Raw genomic sequence first — 8,519 nt, forward strand, 5'->3', positions numbered from 1 at the left:
AAGTGGGAGGTGGTGGGCCAAGCATCCTAGCTAGGTACGACATTATGTCATTATAGACATATATATATATATATCCATGGGTGCTTTCGGGTTTGCGAGGCACGTGCCACCAAAGTTATGCATTGTGTATTTAATGTTTTAAACATCCCCAATATTCCTACATATATTTGGCCACTTCCAGATGGTTCTTGACTTCTGGCCCCTCTCATCGATCTTCGATGACGCGCCTAACCATGGGCCCGCACGGTCAAAGTTGTGCATTGGAATTTTGAACATCACAGACCACCTTCTCACTCATATATATTTGGGCCACATGCTAGTGTGGCTGTCTTCTGACCCTCTCTAACGTTATTTTTTGTTGCAAAGACTCTGATGACGCTCAACGGAGACGGGTATAATATCTTAACCGTGTGAGATACAAGTGCACTGTGAATCACCACGCATGCGCAAGCGCGAGCAAAGGTGGAGGTACTGGCTCAACCATGTGTGATGCAAGTGCGCTGTAAAATCACCACGACCGCGCAAGCACGAGCAAAGGGTGGAGGTACTGGCTTAACTGTGTGCGATCCAAGTGCGTTGTAAAACCACCACTTGTCCAAGCTAAAGGCGGGTAAGTTTATTTGGAAATTAGGACGAACCGTGTGCGATCTTGGGCACTCCCGCCCTGCATCAATTCCTTTACCCAAATTTTAGTAGCCACCGTACTTCAACCATCGCTCACACTCCTCCAACACCGACCTTATAGTAAAATTGCAGTAGCCGAGGCATTTGAACCGTCGCCCTTCCTCGTCCACCACCATCTCCACCCACCATCACTAAAATTTTCAATAGCCGCGGCATATCCTTAAACACCCCCTCCCAGTCCCGCACCCGCCCCTTCCCCCCCTCGAACCCTAGCTCACGGCCACCGCAGTCGCCGTCGCCAACCCCTGTCGGTTTGCCCGTTCCTCCTAGCTTAGATAATAAAGTTCAGGTTACCCAGCAATTCCCATATTGTCGCCCCACTCCCCGGAGTTTTTAGATGAGGCATGCGGTGTCCCTCCCCGTCATATCCACATCCCCTGCTCCAGAATGTCGTAGCCTAAGCTCGACCACGTATCCCGGGGAGCCCGACAAGCGTTCGGCCAAGAAGAGGTTTATCAAGTAGATGCCTTGTTTATATGTATTTGGTTCTTAGTTTAGTTGCAGTGAGCATTTGTCCAGTTATCAAGCAGATGCCTTGTTTATTTGTATTTGGTTGTTAGGTTGCTTTTTTAGCATTTGTCCAGTTATCAAGAAGATGCCTCGTTTATCTGTATCTGCTTGTTAGGTTGGTTGAAGTGAGCATTTGTCCAATTTTCAAGCATATGCCATGTTTATCTGTATTTGCTTGTTAGGTTGGTTGCAATGAGACTCTGTCCAGTTTTCAATGGCTATAATTTTTTGTTATACTGGTCATTTATGCCTTGTTTATTCCACTCATTCACAATGTGTTGTTCATTATGTATAAGTCGGAACTGTGCCACTCGAGTACATCAATACAAGTTTGAACGACTATATTTGGTTCCAGTTATTCCTGGTGTAGTTAACACATGCCCCTTATTTCAGTTTTACACATTTATCCAGTGTGATGTTTAAGCATTACCTACGTTCTATTCATTTTCAACAATACCAGTTTGAATTCCAATATTTGATGGCTGTTAAGCCTGCTGTTGATAACTTTGCCTTCCATTTTATATCTACTTTAACAACATGCTGAAACCAACACAATCAAGCTATCATTTGGAGATGATGTTGTTTACCTTTGCTATATCATTTTGATGTTAAGGTTGCTGTACTTATCATGCATTTCCACTACTTATGCAGGACAACAACGGGAGTGGCCACCATTTTCCGCCGAGGTTAGCTTCATCCCTCGGCTTGTACTCCCCACGTCGTTCCATAATGTTAGCTTCTAATATTGACTTGTTGCTTGTAGGTGCATATGCCCTTGGCAAGGATCCACGCATCGACCCTTTTTGCGTATGGGCAATGAGATATTCATGAACAAGCATCAAGTGAGGAAACTGATAAGGATTATTAGCAAAAAGATACGAATGGTGGCAAGCAAATTATTTGTTTATGCTCTATCCAACACAACAGTCAGCTGTAGGAAGGTAACTACAAACTCTGCAGCCTTCTCTTTTTACTACCATAATGAGTTGTTAGACAACAATGTCTGAATCTTTTTCGTTCGCAGTGGTTCCTGAAGCAGTTCACTCAAGATTACCTCGCAAAGTACATGATTGGTGGACACGCAATGAAGGTTAAAGTATTTTATCCAGACTACAATGAGCATGGAGAAGTCGTAATGAAGACAGTGAAGGATGGATGGGTAGCCATCACAAGGGGTTGGCCTAGAGTTGTGCGCGCATTACGCATGGAGGAGGGCACAATATGGGCATTCCGCTTCACCTTCTCCAGCGATCAAAATGTCTTTCATCTCTCTCTTTACAATATTTAGTACAACTTTGGTTAATCATTCTTTACTTGGTGCTTCTGTATTTCTTCAATATATGTACCTGTGCATCGAATTATGCATTCATGGTTGAACCTATATTTGTAATAAACATGGTTGGATATGAAATAAGTGATTTCCTACTTTCAAATTCAAAACATGTGATTTTCAAATTAGGGATGAATTAGGGATTAATTGGGGATTACACTGCACACGGTTTGCGAAAGCGAAAAGTCCGCGATAGACGTGGAGATCAAAAATGTTTCTAGGATCCACTACGTGTGCGATCAATCTCCACTACACACACAACATCCTCTTGAAAACTGTTTGCATTAGGCCACCTTGTGCAAATGTTTACCACATAAAAATGTGTGTGATGGACAGCCTTTGCCACACAGTTTCTTCTACGCACCGTGTGTGATGCATTCAATAACGCAAACGATACAATTGTTAACATCGTGTGCAATGCCAACGCTATCACAAACGATTTAACGGGGAAAATTGTGTGTGATGTACCTATCAACGGAAACGTTTTCGTTGGAGCGACTGTGTGTGATGTACATACGAACGGAAACGTTTAGCGGGGACTGACTGTGTGGGATGTACTTGCGGCCGGAAACAATTTTGCATGTATAATTGTATTTTTTTAGCTCTACTATACGTATTTCCATATTTGAGCGCTCGCTGATCACACACGACCTCATTTTGCCGAGCGTGTGTGCCAGGAGGGCATATACCCGACGGTTTCTGGGTCGTGTGGGAAGGACCCCCCTTATGGCCGTCACTCACTAGGCGACGGTTCCAAATGCCGTCGCGGAAAGGGGTTAAAAACCGTTTGAATAGCACCGACGCGTACCAGTGCATTCATGCATATTACAAGTATGTGCCAATTTTGTTGGGTATTAATGTGAGGCCTTCATTGGTTTAGAGGAATCTTTTAGGAATTTCATAGGATAGGATTTCTATAGGAAAAATTTCTGTAGATCCCTTTGGTTTATAGGAATGGAATCATATTCCTATGGAGGAATTCTTCCTACCCTCCAGTTTTCATAGGAAAATAAACATTCGCCTAGACTCAATGGAAAAAATCCTATGATGTGAATCAAAGGGCATCTCCTTTCCTACTCCCACTCATAGGATTTAAGATACATGTCAACTCATTTCCTATGACATTCCTATTGCTACGATTATCCTACCCTATGAACCAAATGAGGCCTGAATGTATCTATGTCGACCGATTGCTAAACCTACGACCCCTTTTGGTTCATAGCGTAGGAAAATCATAGGAATAGGAAAGTCATAGGAAATGAGATGACATGTATCTCAAATCCTATGAGTAGGAATAGGAAAGTATATGCTCTTTAATTCACATCATAGGATTTTTTTTCCATTGAGTCTAGGATAATGTTTATTTTCCTATGAAATGTGGAGGGTAGGAAGAGTTCCTCCAGAGGAATAGGATTCAATTCCTACAAACTAAAGGGCTCTAAAGGAATTTTTCCTATAGAAATCCTATCCTATGAAATTCCTACAAGATTCATGTAAACCAAAGGAGGCCTACAATTTTAGGAGCTTGGGCTATTGGTCGATCAACGACGGATCAGACCTATAAGCGTACCACGAGCTCATCAGCCCCAACGTTTCTCTTCGGTGAGTGTTTTGCAAGTACTATAGCTTGCACAGTAGCTAGCCTACTAACACCAAGAATCATCAAACAAGCTCTGCTGATATGATAAACAGTTCAAACTTACATCTAAGCATGCCATATATTACATCAAAAGCTGGTGAGGATACATCTATTTCCATAATTCAGAGAGGGTTCGCATGATTCACTATCAAACAGAAGTAGCAAGTACCGCCCACACAAGACAGTGCACTAGGCCTAAGATGGTTTGATAACACGCATCATTCTGGTAATTAAACACAATGCAAACTACCCTGAAGGATTAGCGCGACCAACTATTTCTTGTCGTCGATCTCTCGGGCAATGACCACAGCACGAACAACGGCATGGGAATCGATCTCTGGAGCGATGTCGATAGGACGGACTGCGACATCAGAATCGATCTCTGGGCGATGTCCACAGGATGGACAGCGGCATCGGAATCGATCTCCGGGGCGATGTCCACAGGACGGACCATGACATCGAAAACGATCTCTGAGGCGTTGTCCACAGGACAGACCGCGACATCGGAATCATCAAGGACGTCCACCGACACCTGCACAACCCTAACATATTAGCAAGCACATTGCAAATAATCAAAAACCACAACTATGGTAATCCATTATTTTTTACCTTGTGCAGCTCACTGGGGGATCCCATCCCTCTGGGGGGCATCTCCACGTCCTCAATGGGGGCCATCGCCTTGCCAGGGAAATACTGCTTCTCAATGGCGACTATCTCCTCAAACTCGGACTTGAGCCTCTCATAGGTGGCCATTAGAGTTTCTAGGGTAGGCACGGTGGGGCCCTTGCTATTCTTCCAGCTTTCTTTGAGGAGTTCGTCCGCCAACATCGTCAACTCTTTGGCCAGTGCTTGTTTCTCGGAGTTCTTCGTATCCATGGGTTGGCCCGCCAACATGGTCAACTCGTTCGTCGGTGCTCGCTTCCTAGATCTCTCTCTCTCTCTCTCTCTCGTGGGTTGTCCACCGACAACTCTTTGCCTAGTGCTCCAGGATCCATCAATGAACTGACAAACAAATAGCAATCAAAAGGAAACCACAATCGCAACGAAAACGAGAAAAGAATAGGCTGTGAGAATCGGTCGGTGCTTCACAAAAAGAAGATTCTTGGAATGAAAATATAGTAGCATCACTAATTCGCCCACCTTTCCTTCGTCGGTACAGAAGAAAAATGGCAGAAGTGAGTAGCCTGGAGTGAGGTTTTCTTCAAGAAAGGGGAGAAAGGGCTTCAACGAGCGTTCTAGTGAAATGATGGTTGCTTCGTCTAGTCGAACTTCAAGGCCACTTTACCTCTGCTGGTAAAGGTGTGGGTTTTGTGATATGGCATGTCATGACGGACAGACCGGGGTGACCGGTCAGTCTGGACTGTAGCACCTCGCTGTGATTTGGTGGATGGCACGCGGGCCCGGTTGCTTTGATGTCCCGCATGTAGATAGAGCGGCTAGTCATATACTCAATATTGTGCACCATGACCAAGGCGGAGAGGAAAATGAGAGAACTACGTATTTATTTACGATGTAGATTCACTCATTTTGCTCCATATGTACTTATTTAGAGTGTAGTCACTTGTTGAAATCTCTAGAAAGGCAAATACTCCATTTTGGATTACAGGACTATACTAGCAAGTACTACAATAGTGGTCTTATAACCTGCTTACATAGCAATTTTGTCTCATGCAAGAGCCTGGCTATATGCGTGCTCCAGGGCTCCACACCACGCCCCACCCCTACACGACTGCCACACGAGCATTCGCAACTACCACGTTCGGGTTGTGCTTGGCTCTTCGCCTCTTCGAGAAGACGAAAATGATGTTACTACTTATACAATATCGAATCAACTGTTGCATGTCCGTCCACCATGTGCGGGAGGGATAGCTTGTTGTAGTAAGCAAAAGTATGTCCTCGTCTGTGAGCCACCGCGTGCATGGGAGATGGAGAAGGCATGTAGTAGTAAAATCAAGCTTCTCCTTTTTGTAGGAGTTGATGCGACACATCATAGCACTAGCCCCACATGCTTGCATCTAAACTTGACTAAAAGACCCGTAGTGTACAATATATTTGCTGCAACCTCTAACATTTACCCCACCACAAATTAAAATATATATTCCTGTCTTGACCAGATGAGTGTGCAAACTACAATCACCAGGATGACAGGTAGGGCCAGAAGATTATTTTTAATCAAAAAAATTCTCCAAGACGGCATCATAGCATGGAGCCGACCCCAACGATTTTAAGCTTAGAGGCACGGTACATGCTATCCTAGACTACTCTACACATAAAACTGTCACACGAGCGTCTGGGCTGTGCTTGGCTCTTCACCTCTTCGGGAAGTCGCATAATGATGGTACTACTGCAGTGGAGTACTATAGTATGCTTCTGGCTATCTGACACCGAATGAACTGTTGCATGTCCACCATGTGCGGGAGGGAGAGAATGTAGCGAAAGCTTATCCTAGTCTTGCGAGCCACCACACTCATGGGCGAGGGAGAGAGCTTTGTGATCAAACTTCTCGTTGTTGTACGAGTCGATGCGACACATCAAAGCAGCGCACTCGATATATTTCAATAATTTGCATTTACCGATGCATTAATTACAACACATGCATGCATGTCGTGACTTTCCTTTTGATACTTGCATGTGTTCATTTAATGCACCTTGAAGTAGTATGAATATGTGACAGTAATTCTTTTTAATGCCCCGGCCCTAAAGCGAGAGATGGTTGTGCATGAGGAGGGACGACAGACGAGGAGCTCCGTCTTAGTTTATTGGTCCCTATGATAATCTGTGCCAAATTTTGACTATAAAATTAACTAACCAAATATTCATGCATGTCACAAAAATTTACATCATTGAAAACTACATTCCAATATGAATCAAAGGATATAATTTTTGTTAACATGCACTAACATTTTGTCAGTTAAATCTTTGGTCAAAATTTAGCACAGATTACAAAGGGGCCCAATAAATATTGTACTCTCACATTTTGTTTTGAGGATACTCCCACATAGAAAATATGGATAATAATGCATGTTAGGGCAAGCCATGTTTCCGATAATTTTAGCCATGGTCTTGTTCACAAATTTTACGAGGCGGTGGTTGTTCATTTAATGGAGGGTCTAGTACCAGACTTGAATGATACGAAGTGTGACCCGGCACATCATAACACCACTTGGAATAAGCGGGTAGCTATCTCAAAAAACAATCAAAAACTCAAAAAACGGTGACCTGGCACATACACAATTTTAAATGATTGTTTTGATGGAGTGAAAAAGGAAAACTACCCCACTGCGTATATATATAGGCCGTAGCCTCCACGCTTACTTGCTAGGGTTGCTCTATTCACACACTCTCATCCTCTCCAGATCTAAACAAGATAGCGGTGGTAACATTGTCTTTCTATCCTCACCGCTGGTTATAGATCCAGACGTATCCCCCTCCGCCGGAGAAGGGGGGAGGGCAGCGTTTAGGCCGTCGTCGATAGCGAGGGAAGAGACCCACTACCGGCCACACCATTATCTCTGGCCGAGCACCGATGTGGGAGGTCCTCCAATCCCTTCGTCGTTGCCCTAGTGTGGGCGGATCCGGCCTCCCACTACCCACCTATCCTCATCCTGATGACCTTCAGGTATATCTTCCTTCGAAACCGGCCTAGCTCTACTTCCCCAGCTCGCTATGTCACTGCATGTGCATCATTTTCTACCTCTCAGCCCCTCTTGATCGGATGGTCCAATGTCACCTATTTTTTTCTTCTATTGTTAGAGACAAAGCTACTTCATGGAGTCGAATCTTGTACTTGGTTCAAACAAGAAATAAAGGGGGGGATTTAGTATGTACATCGGACTTGGTAAAAACAGGAAGGAAAGGGGGTGGAAGTACTATAGATTGGTTATCCAACTGGTCTCTTGGTCGAAAAGGGAAATATAGGGGAAACATTGTACACTGTGGTATGACCAGGACTAGATTTGCTATCCACACATAGGAGTAGGTGGCTAGAGTGAACAAAAAGGGGACCAACCCAGATATGTTTCTTGGACGTTTGTTTCTCGGGGCAACAAACTCTGAATCGCCACTTTATGCCCCGGTTTAGGTACATGGTGCTGGACTGCTGGTACACCCACTGTGCCATGACCTTATACCAAATATTTAGCTATTCTTAATCTAATGCCCCTGGTAAAATGAAGCCATGCCACTGTTATAAGCCATGACAAGTTTAGCCAAATGTTTTTTGCCAGTAATTGTTTGAGCCTCTGACTGTTTCCTCTGTAGCTTTTTCTGCAAACAGGGATATCTATTTCACCTCATTGCTATTGTGACCATTTGGTGCACTGCACAAAACACTTCTTAAAAGAAGTGACTTCTGTG

This window comes from Triticum urartu, chromosome 1 (assembly GCF_003073215.2).
Source record: "Triticum urartu cultivar G1812 chromosome 1, Tu2.1, whole genome shotgun sequence".
NCBI classification, from domain to species: Eukaryota; Viridiplantae; Streptophyta; class Magnoliopsida; order Poales; family Poaceae; genus Triticum; species Triticum urartu.